We start from the raw sequence: 16034 nt of genomic DNA on the forward strand, positions 1-16034 counted from the left end.
ATAATCTCTATTATATACAGTGCATTTACTAAGAAGTATATCAACATTAGTAATCTGAATCTAGACTACTTGCATCCCATGTGCTTAGTAAACCGTACTAGTAACCATTCATTAAAGATTAATTACTTTAATATGTTACTGACTATTATATTAATTATATATGATCTTAATTCTCTTGTACTAATACAAGATCAAATCCTCATAAATGAATATAGAATTTTCTTGATATTCATATAAATTATTCGAATATAATAAAATTGTACTTTTATTTAAATCAATAAAATGTCTTTACATGCTTTTAGGTCATATTTCTTAATAATCTCCCACTTTCCCTCAAAGAAAGTGAGGCATCTTCCTTAATCCTATGTTGCATACATAACCCACAAACGACTTTGCAGAAAGTGTCTTGGTAAACGAGTCTACTAGGTTCTGTTCCGACGCTATCTTCATAACAGTCACATAACCTCAGTGCACAATGTCTCTAATCAGATAGTATTTCCTTTCTATATGCTTTCCTCTCTTATGTCTTTTGGGTTCCTTATAGTTAGCTACTGCTCCACTGTTGTCACAGTACATGATTAGTGACTTCTCTATAACTGGAATTTCTTCCAGATCAGCGTAGAACTTTCTAAGCGAAATTGCTTCCTTAGCTACTTCACAAACCGCTATATACTCAACTTCCTTGGTTGAATCTGCAATACTGGAATGTTTATTACTTCTCCAAACTACAACTCCTCCACCAAGAGTGAGCATTGACCAAGGCGTCGTCTTACGACAGTATTTTTCTGATTGGAAATCAGAATCAGTGTATCCAGTAGGGTTTCGCTCACCCCCTGAATATACAAGCATATAATCTCTCATTCTCCTAAGATACTTGGCAATGTGCTCTACTACAATCGAGTGTTCCAAACTACGATTTGATTGATAACAACTTACAATCCCTACTACATAGCATATGCCAGGCCTAGTACACAACATAGCATACATGAGACTCTAACTGCTGAAGCATTGGGATACTTTCTCATGTCCTATTCTTCCTAAAGTGCCTTTGGACATTGCTCTTTAGAAAGAGTGATTCCATGTCTGGTCGATAACTGACCTTTCTTGGAATTATCCATAGAGAACATTTCAAGCATGTTATCTATATAATTAGCTTGAGAAAGTGTCAAGAGTTTGTTTTTCCTATCCCTGAGGATTTGGATTCCAGAACATAGCTTGCTTCACCCAAATCTTTCATTTTGGAAAATTTCAACAAACCACTTCTTCACGTTTGACAGTGTCTCTACATCGTTGCCAATGAGGAGAATGTCGTCCACATAAAGAACTAAGAAAATCGCCACTTTACCTTTGACATATTTATACATACATGCTTCGTCGACATTCTGTTCGAAGCCATATGTTTTAATTGTCTCATCAAATGTGACATTCCAAGATTTAGATGCTTGCTTCAATCCATAAATGGATTTTAGCAATTTACACATCTTATGATCTTCCCCTTTCTTTAACGAACCCTTCTCGTTGTACCATATAGATACTTTCATCAAGATAGCCATTAAGGAAAGTTGTCTTGACGTCCATCTACCATATCTCATAATCATAGGTGGCAGCTATAGATAAGAGGATGCGTATGGGTTTTAGCATGGCCATAGAAGAAAATATTTCTTCATAATTAACACCTTCTCTCTGAGTGGAACCTTTGGCTACTAGCCTTGCCTTGAAAGTCTCTACTTTCCCATCTATACCTCTTTTCTTCTTGAAGATCCATTTGCACCCAATGGGCCTGACATCTTCGGGTAGGTCTACAAGTTCCCAGACATAATTGGAATACATCGATTCCATTTCTTGGTTCATGGCTTCTTGCCATTTCTCCTTTTTAGGATCATTCATTGCCTCTTTGATGGTTAATGGATCATCCTTGTCTGTATCATAAACAAGGACTTGAGCTTCATGTTCGTATTTAACAAGTTGTCTCACAATCCTCCCACTACGACGTTGCACAAGGGTTTCCTTTTCAGGAATTGTGGTTTCCTTGATTTTTCATTTATCATTTAATGATGGTGAAGAAGGTGATAGAATCTTATCAGCTGTGAGTTCCTCCAAAACTACCTTGCTCTGAGCTTTATAGTTATTCATATAGTCAAGTTCAAGGAATGTCACATTTTTTTAAACAAATATATTTTGGCCCTTGGGACTATAGAAGTAACTGATTCTTGTCTCTAGAGCATAGCCCGCAAAAAAAGCATACTTCAGACCTCGAATCAATTTTCCCTGAGTTGGGTCTAAGAACATACACAGGACAGCCTCAAATGCAGAAATGGTGCAAACTACGATTGTTACCATTCTACAGTTCCATTGGCGTTTTGCTTATGGTCTTAGATGGGACTACATTAAAAATGTAAGTCGTCTTTTGAAGTGAATATACTCAGAATGAGAGAGAAAGTGAAGAATAGCTTAACATAGACCTGACCATGTCCAACAAGGTCTTGTTTCTTTTTTCTAAAACACCATTTTATTGTGGTGTTCCAGATGCTATGAGTTGAGATAGAATACCATGCTCCAGTATGAAATCTTAGAATTCCAAATCCAAATATTCACCACCTCAATCTGATCAAAGTGTTTTAAGAGTCTTACCAATTTCTTCTCAGCCTGAGCTTTGAAGTCTTGAAACTTACCAAAGGTTTCAGACTTCCTAAGCATTAGGTAAGTATGACCATATCTAGAGTAATTGTCAGTGAAGGAGACGAAGCACTCATATCCACCTCTAGATTGTACGTTGATTGAAACACAAACATCATTGTGTACAAGCTCTAAAGGCACTTTAGCTCTATTGTCTTTCGCTGAGAAAATGACGTTTGGTCATTTTTCCTCCTTGACAAGACTCATAAACCTGAAGAGTTTCAACTTAGTTCTCTCAATGGTCCATCATTTGTTAACCAGTTTATCATGTCTGGTCCTATATGACAAAGTCTAAGATGCCGAAGATATATGTCATCCTCATTTCAAACCCTTTGTCTTTTGTTTCCTTTCGGTTTAGCTACTTTAAATAATTCTGAGTTATGTAGTGATCATTCATTTGGCTTGAGCATATACAGTCTATTTGTATGTTTTGCTTCAGAAATTTTGAAACCATTCTTTGAAATAACAATCACATTATTGTTAAAAGAAATATCAAAATAATGTTCATGCAACATAGATAAAGAAACTAAGTTTCTAGAAAATGCAGGAATAAAATAAACATTATGCAAAATAAGAAAATTGTTCCTAAAAAAAACGGAACATTCCCTTCGCTCTTGCTGAAACGAGCGCTCCCCTTCCAATTCGCATAGTCACCTCACCATTAGAAAGTTCCCTTGATTGCTCAAGTATCTACATAGAAGAATAAACATAGTTAGTGGCTCTTGAATCTAAAACCCAAGATGACATATCGTCTTCCACTATACAAGCTTCAAGTGAAAATAAATCAGATTTACCTTTCTTTTTCAACAGAGCGAGATACTTTTTATATTTCTCTACTAATTACCTTCAACTCCACAACGGAAACACTTTCCCTTTGGTTCTTTCTTTTTGGAGTTGTTGTAACTCTTGCTCTCCTTGGCTTTCGATGCCTTATTTCCTTTCTTGGACTTCTTGCCCTTACTTTTGTCCTTGTCATTGTTCTTCTTCCTCTTCTTGGTTTTATCCTCAGAGGTTGAAGGTTTCTCCCCTGTCACATTTGCCTCAACCTCTTTGGTTATGGTTTTGTTAAGAAACTCAAATGTCTATAGTTCATTCAACAGCTGGGTCATGTTGAATTCCAAATTATTCATAATATAGTTGCTTGTGAACGCAGAGAAAGTGGGAGTGAGTGATTCAAATATGATGCTTACTTGTGTATGCTCATCAATGACGGCCCCATGTATTTACGCTTCATGCATCACATTGAGCATGCTCAACACATGTTCATGCACAGAAACACCCTTCTTCATGTTAGTAATCATGTAGGTTCTAGTAGCCTCATGTCTACTTTGATCAGAATGCTGCCCAAACATGGCCTGCGGAGATTTCATTGTCTCAAAAGATCCATAGGTTCATGCTTTGTTCTAAGAACACCATTCATGCTCACAAGCATGTAGCACTTAGCCTTAATATTGAATTGAATCCGGGCATCATATTTGCACTGAATATTCTTCGGGGCATAGTCGGCGAGCTCTTCAGGACATTCCTCAATTAGGACAAATTTTGTGGTTCTCACAGATCAACATTAAATTTATATTCAATTTCCATCTTATAAAGTTATCACCATTAAGTTTTTCAAGTGAAAGTAAAGTCGTAATTGGATTGCCACCGTTCGACAATACTGAAAGAAATAGAATACAATTATATTATTAATTTGAAAAATATCAATAATTTGGAAAGAAAATACGATGCATGAATGCAACAATTAAAATGCATAAACTTAGCATTTACTATTCCATGATAAAACTACCCAACAAATATAGTGTCACCTTAGAGTTTGTCAAATTAAATTTAGATAGATTATAAGGAAATCTTATCTTTATTATTTTAAACTTAAAATAACTCTTTATTTTCACTTTTAAAAATTAAGTACAGCTTGTTTGGTCAAGATACAATTATCCATCGCAAAAGCTCAATTGTATAATTGTAATTGTAACCTATTATTTCAGAATTCATGACTTAACTAAGAGAGTGTCGCCTTAGGGTCGGTCAAGCCTAAAATATATCACTATTTCCTATCTTCGTGAGAAGCCAACATTGGTATTAATATATCTAGAATCCTTCCTTAGGGGGACAGAAACAAAGCCGCCTCGAGGCCCTATTCATATTTCACAGTGTTGTACTAATAATGGAGATCATAGGTCACATTGAGATGTTCACCTTCTCCCACTTACTATTTTAGAAAAAAAAATGTGTTTTATTAAACTAATCAATTTATTCTAAATTAATTACTAGTTTAATGATAATCCTATGAATGTAATTAATTACAAAATACATTTAATTATAAAAGAGCTTGCTTCTACAATTAATGTGATCTAAGTAATTACCCATTACATTCATCTCACTTTACTAAAACATTTTTTAAATAAATTTGGTTATCTTAAAGGCCTATAAAACTATTGCAATTATTATGGTGTGATTTACCAAGTTTTAACTAATTTAAGACTTAGCATTATACATGCAATTGATTTCTCCAAAATAATTCATTTAAAGACTTAGGACAATCTTAGATAATCATGTTTTTAAAAGATGAATGATTAATCAAAACTGTGTGGGGTTTCACGAATGGCATGTAATTGGCTAATGCATGATCATGTAATCAATCAAACATGAATTAATATTTATTTAAATAGATACAATAAATAAACAGTAACTGATGAACCGTGTACTATTGGGTATTTCTAAATTTAGAACCCTTTGAAAAATAGAAATAAAATTATAAAACGGCATTTACTTGTTTGTAAGACTCCAACAATGCTTCTCTTCTCATATAGGACCTTCTTTTATAATTCTTATGAATTTTCTAGGCCCAACTAACTAATTAGAAACTAACTCTAACTAATCTATTTCATTACAACTAACTTTTAATTAAATAACCATTTTTGTCATCTTATTAATTTAGTTGAATTAAAATAATTAAAGAATCAAATTCAAATAATTATTTAAACTTAAGATAAGATCTTAACCAACTAAAAGATCTTTTATTTTTCTAAGAAAAATAAAATAAGATAATTAATTTTTCAAATTCAAACAATTTAAAAAATCAATTAATTAAAAGATAATTAGCACAAAAATAGGATCTCACTTGGCCATCAAGATTGGTGCCCTAGATCACTAGGGTCAGTTGCTACATGGGGCTCGGCCAGGCTACAGCCGCAGATGGCATGGCTCAAGACCAATGGCGCTCGAGGGTAGGCGAGAGATAGGGCCACAGCAGATGCGGGTGCACCTAGGGTTCGGAGCGCATGTGTTTCATAGGAGCCGAGGGGCTGGGCAATGGTGATTGTGGGCCTGGCGCAGGTACATAAGAGGCGCGGGGAGCTCGGGCTCACCTGATGCATGTAGCTAGGCCAAGGGCTCGGCTAGTGCGTGTGGCTTGGGCTGGTGGCTGAGGGGCTCAAGCCATAGGCTTGGGGCTTGTGATGACCCAAATTTCCTAATAAGGTTTAGGACCTTGATTAGGAGATCAGGAGGGCCATAATTGATTTATTATTCCATTAAATGATTACATCATGTTTATGTGAATTATATTATTCTATGATGACAAATGCATGCATATGGGTCCATTTTTCATTATAAGGGTATTTTGGTAATTTGGCCTGTTAAGGGCGCATTTGTATATTTTCATGCATGTTGGTGAATTTTGAATAAGGCCACATCATAATGTGGATATGTTTGAGCTATTCGGCATGAGACGATCTTTGAATGCAAATTATCGGTTTGGTCATAACAAGGTTAATTTCGGGGCTCGGGGTGAGTCTTGGGTAATTTGGTGATTAGAAAATTACCAGGAATTAAAGGGTAATGGGATATGATTTATTAACATTTGAGAATATTGGGAATAACAGAAATTGGAGAATGTTAATTATGATTAATGAGATAGGCGGGAAAGGAAGATTTTGCCCTTGGTGGTTGTTTAGGGTTTTATTTAAGCTTGGGGGCATTTTGGTCTTTTTACCTTAAGGATTATATCAACCTTAGGAAGTTGTAGAAGGCTATATAAAATAGAGTGTCATTTTCTTCTCCTCCCATTCATCTTCTTCTCTCATTCTTTCTTTGAATTGGGAAGCTCCTTTTGAGGAACCAAGCTAAGGGAGTTGAGCCTTGATGGTCAAGGTTTGTGTTTCACCATTGAAGAGGGTGTAGTATTGAGCTTGAGGTAAGTTTCTAGCCGTTAGAACTCTAGTTTTAGTCTATTTTCTTAATAAGTTTTAGTTGGAATTTTGAGGTTGATATTTGAGAATTGATGGAAGATTTTGGCTAGGTTGATTGGGTTATGATGCCTAGGACTTGTAGAGTGGGTATTTGGGTTCATTTGGAAGTTTGAATGAAGTTTGGAAGCATATTTTGAAGATTGGAATTGGAAAACTCGAAGGAAGAAGAACCAGGGTTGATTCAGCTTGGTCCTAGCGCTATAGAGTCCAAGGAAGGGCGCTACAGCGTTGTCCAGGGCCAATCAGTTCTGGTTGTAGCGCTAGGGCGCTAGGGGCAGCACTGTAGCGCTACCCTACTTTTCCTGATTCATATTTTGGGCACTTTTAAGGGTTTTTGGCTCGGGGTTTCAATCCCTAAGGCTCGGGATCGAATCTACTAACCGTTTGGGTACGATTTGAGGTCTCGAGAGTGAGGTTTAGGTCAAAAACCTTTTATTGTTGATTTCATTAATTGGATTCCATATTTGGTTATGACTAGGTGACCACTAAGGGATCAAAGGATTGATCATTCTCAAGGGTCATTCATTTGTTATTTCTTGCTCGAACCAAAGGTAAGAAACTGCACCTCATATGTGACATGCATGGTTTTTGATGTAGCATGTTGAGTGCTCTATTTGTATATCTGGAATGCATATCAAATGCTTGGAAATTTGCTATCTGTGAATGGTACTGACTTATTAGTCAGAATCGACAATGGTGTCAGTATTAACTGTGAAGCTGTGACTCATTAGTCAAGTTTGACAGTAGTATTGAGCACTGGTTGTATGGTATTGGCTTATGAGTCAAGAACGTTATTAGTGTGTTCAACACAAGCCGAAAAGATTAGATCTAATCGACATAAGCATTATCATCAGAAGCATGAAATACTGGACCGACCTTAATTTCGATGAAAACCAAAAGCTCTTGTCTAGTCTAAAGGCTAGTTATTTAGAGCCAGAGCCGAAATGCTAAGGTGACCTACACGTCACATGGCTAGGAGGGTATGGGGCCTCAGAGATAGACTTATCAGCCATCTAACCGAGATAGACTTATCAGTCATTTGACCAAGATAGACTTATCAGTCATCTGACCGAGACAGACTTATCAGTCACCTAACCGAGATAGACTTATAAGTCATTTATACAGAGATAGACTTACTAGTCATTTATTTAGAGAGTGACTTATTAGTCATCTATTCAGAAAGACTTATTAGTCGTTTACTTCAGAGAAAGACTTATTAGTCATCTACTTCAAAGCGAGAGACTTGTTAGTCATCTACTCAGAGCGCAGGACTTCCACAAAAATTTATTTGTACCTGCTTGCATGCATGAGTGGGGTTATTACTGCTAAGCATGCCTATTATGATTTAGTAACATGTTATTACTTGTTCATGAGCATATTGAGTTTTCTTGTTGAGCTTCGGCTCACGGGTGCTATGTGGTGCAGGTAAAGGCAAAAGAAAGCTGGATCATCCTTAAGTTGGAGAGCTTAGGTGACGATGTGTACATATGCGGCTACTCAACCGCCATAGCCGAGGGTTTAAAGAGGAATTAGGGTTAAACCCTATTTTGCCACTTAGGTCGGATGGTTGTAAATCTTTTGTTGTAATTAACCTTTAAATTATATTTTTGGGATCCCAATGTATATAGTAAACATTTTAGTGAAACGTTGTATCTTAACCAAAAATTTTAATCCTAAATCATTAATCATACTTAGTTACACGATTATGGCCAAATAACTCGATTAGCGAGTTTAGCACTGTTTAAAATGCACACCTTAACGGTCTCTGGGTAGTAGGGCATTACAACTTGGTATCAGAGCGAACTAAGGTTAAGGGTTCCTAAAGATAGGCTAGGCATGTACACTCGTCATCAAAGATAGCTTCACTCAGGGTATGGTAACTATTTCTGTAGTTATGTGCTTAACTGCTTAAATAGAATGTAAATGCTTTACCTGCACATTGTATTAGGGAGCATGAGATTCTGATAAAGCCTGGCTCTTGACTATTAAATAATTGTATGATTACATGCTCCGTGAATATATATATATATATATGAATGTGATTATATGATTACCTGCTTTGTGAATATATAAATGTATTATTTGCATGCTGGAGTTGGAAGAGCAGGGGTTATGAATTGATGAATAAATGCTATGGGCATGTGTTTATCACTGTAGTGGGTTTGTGAATGTAGAGTGGTTTGTAAATGTAGTGTGGTAAGATTGTTCTCGTGGGGGAAAGCTCTTGATATGCTTATCATATTTAATGGGTCAAATAATTGATTGCAGATTCAATCAGTAGGTCTATATCCAAGGTAGATAATGAGGCCTGGTGGTGGATATACCGGGGCTGGGAGTTATAGCCAGGATTTGAGTTCTTCACCTGCCCCCCAAAATTTCCAGCAGGCATTTACATATATGCAATTAAGAATGCAGAGGCAAGAGGAAGAGATCAGGTGTTTGAAGCAACAGTGAAACTTGTCGAGGAACACCTCTACTTTGGTTATGCCAAGAGTGGCACCAGTTTTGGCTCAGCCTAGGGTTGAGAATAGATGGGAATTCCTTTGTGGAAGATTCCAGAAGTATTACCCTCCAGTCTTTAAGGGAGGCCTAGATCCATTCAGAGCTGAGCAATGGATGGGCATGATCAATTCCATTCTCGATAGTATAGGGCTGGTGGATCACGATAGGGTGGTCTGTGCTACATATGTATTGCAGGATGATGCCCGAGCATGGTAGGAAGTAATATCCCAGACACGAGACACAGCTGTGATGGACTGGAAAGAATTTAGGCAGTTGTTTAATGAAAGATATTAATGTGATGCAGCCCAGATTGCTAAGATAAATGAGTTTATGAACCTAGTTCAGAGCAATGCAATAATAATCTTGTATGTTAATAGATTTGATGGGTTGGCCAAGTTTTCTTTTGATATGGTACCCACAGATGTAGCTCGGAAGGAAATTTTTATCCAGGGATTGAATCCCAAAATAGTTCAGGGCGTTAGAGTTGCCCCAGTGCATGAAATTTCTACCTACGCTCAGGTGGTAGGGAAGGCTCTTGCTGTTGAGAGCACATGAGATTAGATTGAGAAAGAGAGTGCTGGAGAGCACGGAGCTCAGATAGTGACACCTCCATTTATTGGAGCGAGCAAGAAAAAGAACTGGAGGACTTATCCAAAATGCGCCCAGTGTAAGAGACTTCATCTGGGAGAATGCCAAGCAAAGGCATGATTCGTATGTGGAATGATTGGGAATTTCATGAGGGATTGCCCAATGTGAGGAATAGCTTGACTCCAACTCGAGTGTTTGTTCCAAAGCAGTCAGAGTCGGAGACTAAGACTGAGACTGAGGCTGGTTCCTCAGGGGTAGTAGGTCAGCTTTCTAGTTTTGATTTTTGTATTATGTTGGCTGGTTTGGATACCATGTTGTTTCTTTGCTTGTTCCATCTAGAGAAGCATAGACTTGTTATGCAGATTGCATGGTTATGTTGTGATGAGAATGTAATACTTTATTGGTGATTTTAAGAGTTGAAGTAGATTATGAGGGAAAGGACTCATAAGTTGGTTTGATAAGGTTGGTTATGACTAACTTCAATATGATCATGGATTTGGATTGGTTAACCAAGTGTGAGGCAATGATAGCTTGTAAGGAAAGGATAGTAACTCTTGGGTTTGAGAGTGGGAAACCCTTGTGGTAGTTGGCACTGTGCATGGATTTTGTATGTTGATGACATCTGTATTTAGAGCTAGAGATCCATTGCAGGAGGATGCATAGAACTCTTAGCTAGTGTGGTGGATACCACTTGGATTGTGCCAGTGGGATCAGGACAGACTGGATTAGTCTGTGAGTTTCTGGATGGATTTCCAAGGGATTTGTCGGGATTATGTTTACATAAAGAGATAGAATGGTGATTGGATTGGTGCCAGAGAAGGGATCAGGTCTAGGGTACTGTATTGAATGCATATCAAATGCTTGGCAATTCGCTATATGTGAATGGTACAGACTTATTAGTCAAAATCGGCAATGGTGTCAATATTAACTGTGAAGTTGTGACTCATTAGTCAAGTTCGGCAGTAGTATTGAGCACTGGTCGTATGGTATTGGCTTATGAGTCAAGAACGGTTTAGCGTGTTTAACGCAAGCCGAAAAGATTAGATCTGATCGACATAAGCATTATCATCAGAAGCACGAAATGCTTGACCGAACTTAAGTTCGATGAAAACCAAAAGCGCTTGTCTAGTCTAAAGGCTAGTTATTTAGAGCCAGAGCCAAAAGGCTTAGGTGACCTACACGTCACATGGCTAGGAGGGTATGGGACCTCAGAGATAGACTTATCAGTCATCTGGTCGAGATAGACTTATCAGTCATCTGGTCGAGATAGACTTATAAGTCATCTATATAAAGATAGACTTATTAGTCATCTATTTTGAGAGTGACTTATTAGTCAACTATTCAGAAAGACTTATTAGTTGTTTACCTCAGAGAGAGACTTATAAGTCATCTACCTCAGAGCAAGAGACTTATTAGTCATCTACTCAGAGCGCAGGACTTTCAAAAGCATTTATTTGTACTTGCTTGCATGTATGAGTAGGGTTATTACTGCTAGGCATGCCTATTATGATTTACTAACATGTTATTACATGTTCATGAGCATATTGAGTTTTCTTGCTGAGCTTCGTCTCACAGGTGCTATATGGTGCAGGAAAAGGCAAAAGAAAGTTGGACCATCCTTAAGTTGGAGAGCTTAGGTGACAATGTGTACATATGTGGCTGCTCGACCGCCACAGCCGAGGGTTTAAAGAAGAACTAGGGTTAAACCCTATTTTGCCTCTTAGGTTGGCTCGTTGTAAATCTTTCGTTATAATTAACCTTTAAATTATATTTTTGGGATCCCAATGTATATGGTAAATGCTTTAGTGAAACGTTGTATTTTAACCAAAAATTTTAATCATAAACCGTTCATCATACTTAGCACACGATTATGACCAAATGACTCGATTAGCGAGTTTAGCACTGTTTAAAATGTACACCGTAACGATCCCTGGGTAGTAGGGCGTTACAGGGCTGGTGGCTCGAGTCATTTATCTCCTTCTTTTTCTTTTCTTGTGACCACAATTTTTCAGATTTAAATTTCAAAAATAAAAATTACAAAAATCATATGCCCTTTATGGCTAACACAAGATCTAGAAATTCAAATTCATATCCCAATAGCACCATATAATTAATGATCCATCATTCAACCATACCCTAAAAAAAAAACACATCAATCCATTCAATATACATATCAAAAAATGCAAGAAACCCACACAACATTTAATATACATGTAGACGGCTCTGGTATTGTTGGAATTAAATATGAAAATCAGAATCCGCAGAGGAATGTGATCTCTTAAAAAATTATTAATACCAAACAGAAGCATACATATATATATATTTAATCACATACATATATATAAAATATTACCTCTTAAAGTCTATCAAGTGTCCTTGAATCTTTTTGTATAAATCAACGATCTTCCTATCCATACTTTGAAAGCTCATACCTTAGTCTTCCAAGTCAATCCTCAAACACACAAGGACATGTGTGGGCACGTAGGATTAAAGGTTGATTTAGACTCTCTAGATGTACTCAACACATGAGATCTAGAGAGGATTGAGAAGAGAGAGGCTATAGAAATTTCTAGAATTTCAAGTTTAGGAAATTCTATCGTTTATTTTCTTGTGAGAGTCTGATAGTCAAAAATAACTTATTAAAACTTATTCTGAAAAATATTGCTTCTATCAGGTTTATAAATATATTTACTTAATTTAATTAATCTTTATTTTATTTACAGTAAAACTAATCAATTACAAATTATTTAATTTAAATCATATTTAAAAAGAATAATTAAATAAAAAATAAATTTGAAATTCAAATCCCAGTGATATTTTCTATTCCTGGGTGACGCCACACACACTCATGTACAGTGAGTGTGTCGTGAGCCACATAGAGGGATTTCCCTGATTTTCTCATTTGTTTATTTAATTAATATTTAAGGTAATATATTTATCCCAAAATAAATATTAGTTAATTCTAAATTAAATTTATCTTAAAATATCAGTTTTAAAAAAAGAAATAACTTATTATAAATATCTTATAATAAGATAATTATTAATCTCTCTCTATATTAATTTTACCATATAGTTTCTCAAAATAAAAACTATATAGTTAAATATTTAATTAATTCACAATTAATTAATTGTCCATAAATATCACATAATTATTTCATTGCCCTAGAAAACTAATTACTTTGCAATTAAGTCCTTCTCTCTAAAAATATTCCTTATGACATCCTTCCCTTTGACAGTGTAGGACAGAGGTGACCTGGGGACCATGAACCTATAATACGAAGCTCTAATAAACCAGATTATTAATTAAACTATTTAATATAATAATAGTATTTATTAATTCCATGATTACTCCACTATAAATATGGAATTGCACTTCAAGTATTTAGAGAATTATATTTATAGAGTTTTCTTTGTAGTCCATCAATATAATCAATAAATGTAGTTATGTCCTCCAACTATTGGTTCGTTCATTAGAGCTGGTCAAAATTACCATTTTACTCTTCTAATTACCTTTTGTTCCTTAAGTGCCATTAATTAACTAGCAAATAATTAATGCATAATCAAATTATAGATTTGAGCTCAATAACTATTCAGTTCCAGAATTAACCCTTAAGGAAACCAATATTCGATCCGTTAGGATAGTGTAGATTTCATTATTGTAAATCATGTTCCCAACCATTCATGATATTGAATCTCCAAAACAAAAGTCACTAGCCTTATTATACTAAGAAACCTTAACGAGTGAATCAAAATATCCAATAAGCACAAATAGGAGTTCATGACTACTGAGGATTTAGACTTATCTACAAATGATCATCTATTATGACAAGAATTAAATATTTATGGCAAAAAGTAAGCTTATAATGATAGTTAATTCATATTGATCTTGTCATATATATTCTCTATTATACACAGTACCTTTACCAAGATATATATCCACATCAGTAATCTAAATCTAGACTACTTGCATCTTGTTTGCTTAGTATACTGTACAAGTAATCATTCATTAAAGATTCCTTAGTTTAATATGTTACTGACTATTTTATTCAATGTATATGATCTTAATTCTCCCGTACTAATACAAGATCATATCCTCATAAATGAATATGGAATTTTCTTGATATTTATATAAATTATTCAAATAGTAATTATAACATTCAAATTTAATAAAATATCCTTACATGCTTTTAGGGCATATATCCTAACATTCGCATACATCCCATGGAAGCTAATCAGCTGGTGGACATAAGGCATAAAGAAGGTGAGTCTTTAAACATTCAAAGATTTGTGAGAGCAACTACTTGGGCCAAAATAGTGGGAGACGAAGGGAAGATGATGGTCATAACAGCAGGAGTACAAAGGCAGTCCCCGCTGTGGAGTAGCCTGCGAAAGAATGGGGTTAAAACTACCCAGGATTTTTTTGACCGAGCAGATAAATTTATGAAGTTAGAAGAGTTCATCGCCAATGAAGTAAAGGCTCCAAATATGAAACAGGGAGGAAGATCCAACTAAATTTGTTAGTGGTTCGAGTAAACCCAACAATAATAGTAATAAAAACAATGGCATGAATGGGGCAAAACAAGCATACAATGATTCTGCTACATCTGATACCAAGCACCCTAAGCAAAATAAGTATTAGCCAATATTTACCAACTACACAACATTGGTCGATAGTCGAGTTAAGGTGTATCATCCCAATCACACCATTGTGCCTTTCAAGCGACAAGCCACCATTAGGAAAGACATCTCTAAAAGAGACACAACAAAGTTTTGTCACTTCCATTACGATTATGTCCATGATACAATTGAATGTAACCAATAAAGGATGAGATCAAATTCCTTATCCGACAGGGACATCTGAGGGAGATATATACGGGCAAGGCTTGACCCCCAACAAACGGCTGTTGGAGGAAACGAGCAGACACAAGGACGTCAATGCTCACCTCCACTACAGCCTACCCCATTTGTGGGCACCCTACTCACTATTTGTGGTGGACAACACTTGGAAAGTTATAGTGGTAAGGCAAGAGAAAGATATGTCAGGACCCTACGTCACAAACAATATATCGATATGTTGACAGTCGAGGAGCGAACTCCCGAAAAACCTCGATTAGAGGAAGAGTGTATAACTTTCTCCGAGTTGGACTCACAACATGTTCAGTTCCTCCACACAAACCCTCTAGTTGTAGATGTTCAAATAGCCAACATGATGTTGAAAAGAGTGTTGGTTGATATAGGAAGTTTGGTGAACATGTTATACAAGTCCTCCTTGGAAAGAATGAATTTTTCTATACAAGACTTAGAACCGTGCAACCAAACCATTTATGGTTTTTTTGGATAAGAGCTTGCACCAACAGAGTCAATCAGGCTTCTAGTGACAATAGGAACTGCACCCACAAATAGAACAAAACTCACTACTTTTATTGTAGTTGACTGTCATTCAGCCTACAATGTTGTAATTGGAAGACCTATCTTGGTAGAATTGCGAGCGGTAACATCCATATGGCATCTGGCCATAAAATTCCAAACTGACTCGGGAATAGAATGTATCTTTGGTAACCAAAGGGAGGCTAGGGAGTGTTATAACTCTTCAATTACAAAGGAAAAGAAGAGTGGGGAAAACGCAAGCCTGATTTCCTTGAACAACTCTAATGAATAAAAAAATAGGTGGCAAGGAGTGGTTAACGAGCTTAATGCCCAATCTGGTGATCTAGTCACCAAATTGGGTGTCGCCCAAAGTGAGGACAGAGATATAGATCCTTGCTTTGGAGATTTTGTTCAGAAAAATGGACCCGTGGAAGATCTCGAGGAGATCCAATTATAAGAAAAACATCTGACCATAGTTGTGAAAGTCGGTAAAAACATCCGACCATGGAATTTTTTAAGAGAAATCAGGAAGTTTTTTCCTGGTCACATAAATACATGATTGGAATCGACCCAGAAGTAATCATCCATGTCTTGAACATAGATAAAAACTATCCACTAGTGCAGCAAAAAAAAAGGTTACTCGATAAA

This window comes from Humulus lupulus, chromosome 5 (genome assembly GCF_963169125.1).
Source record: "Humulus lupulus chromosome 5, drHumLupu1.1, whole genome shotgun sequence".
Lineage (NCBI taxonomy): Eukaryota > Viridiplantae > Streptophyta > Magnoliopsida > Rosales > Cannabaceae > Humulus > Humulus lupulus.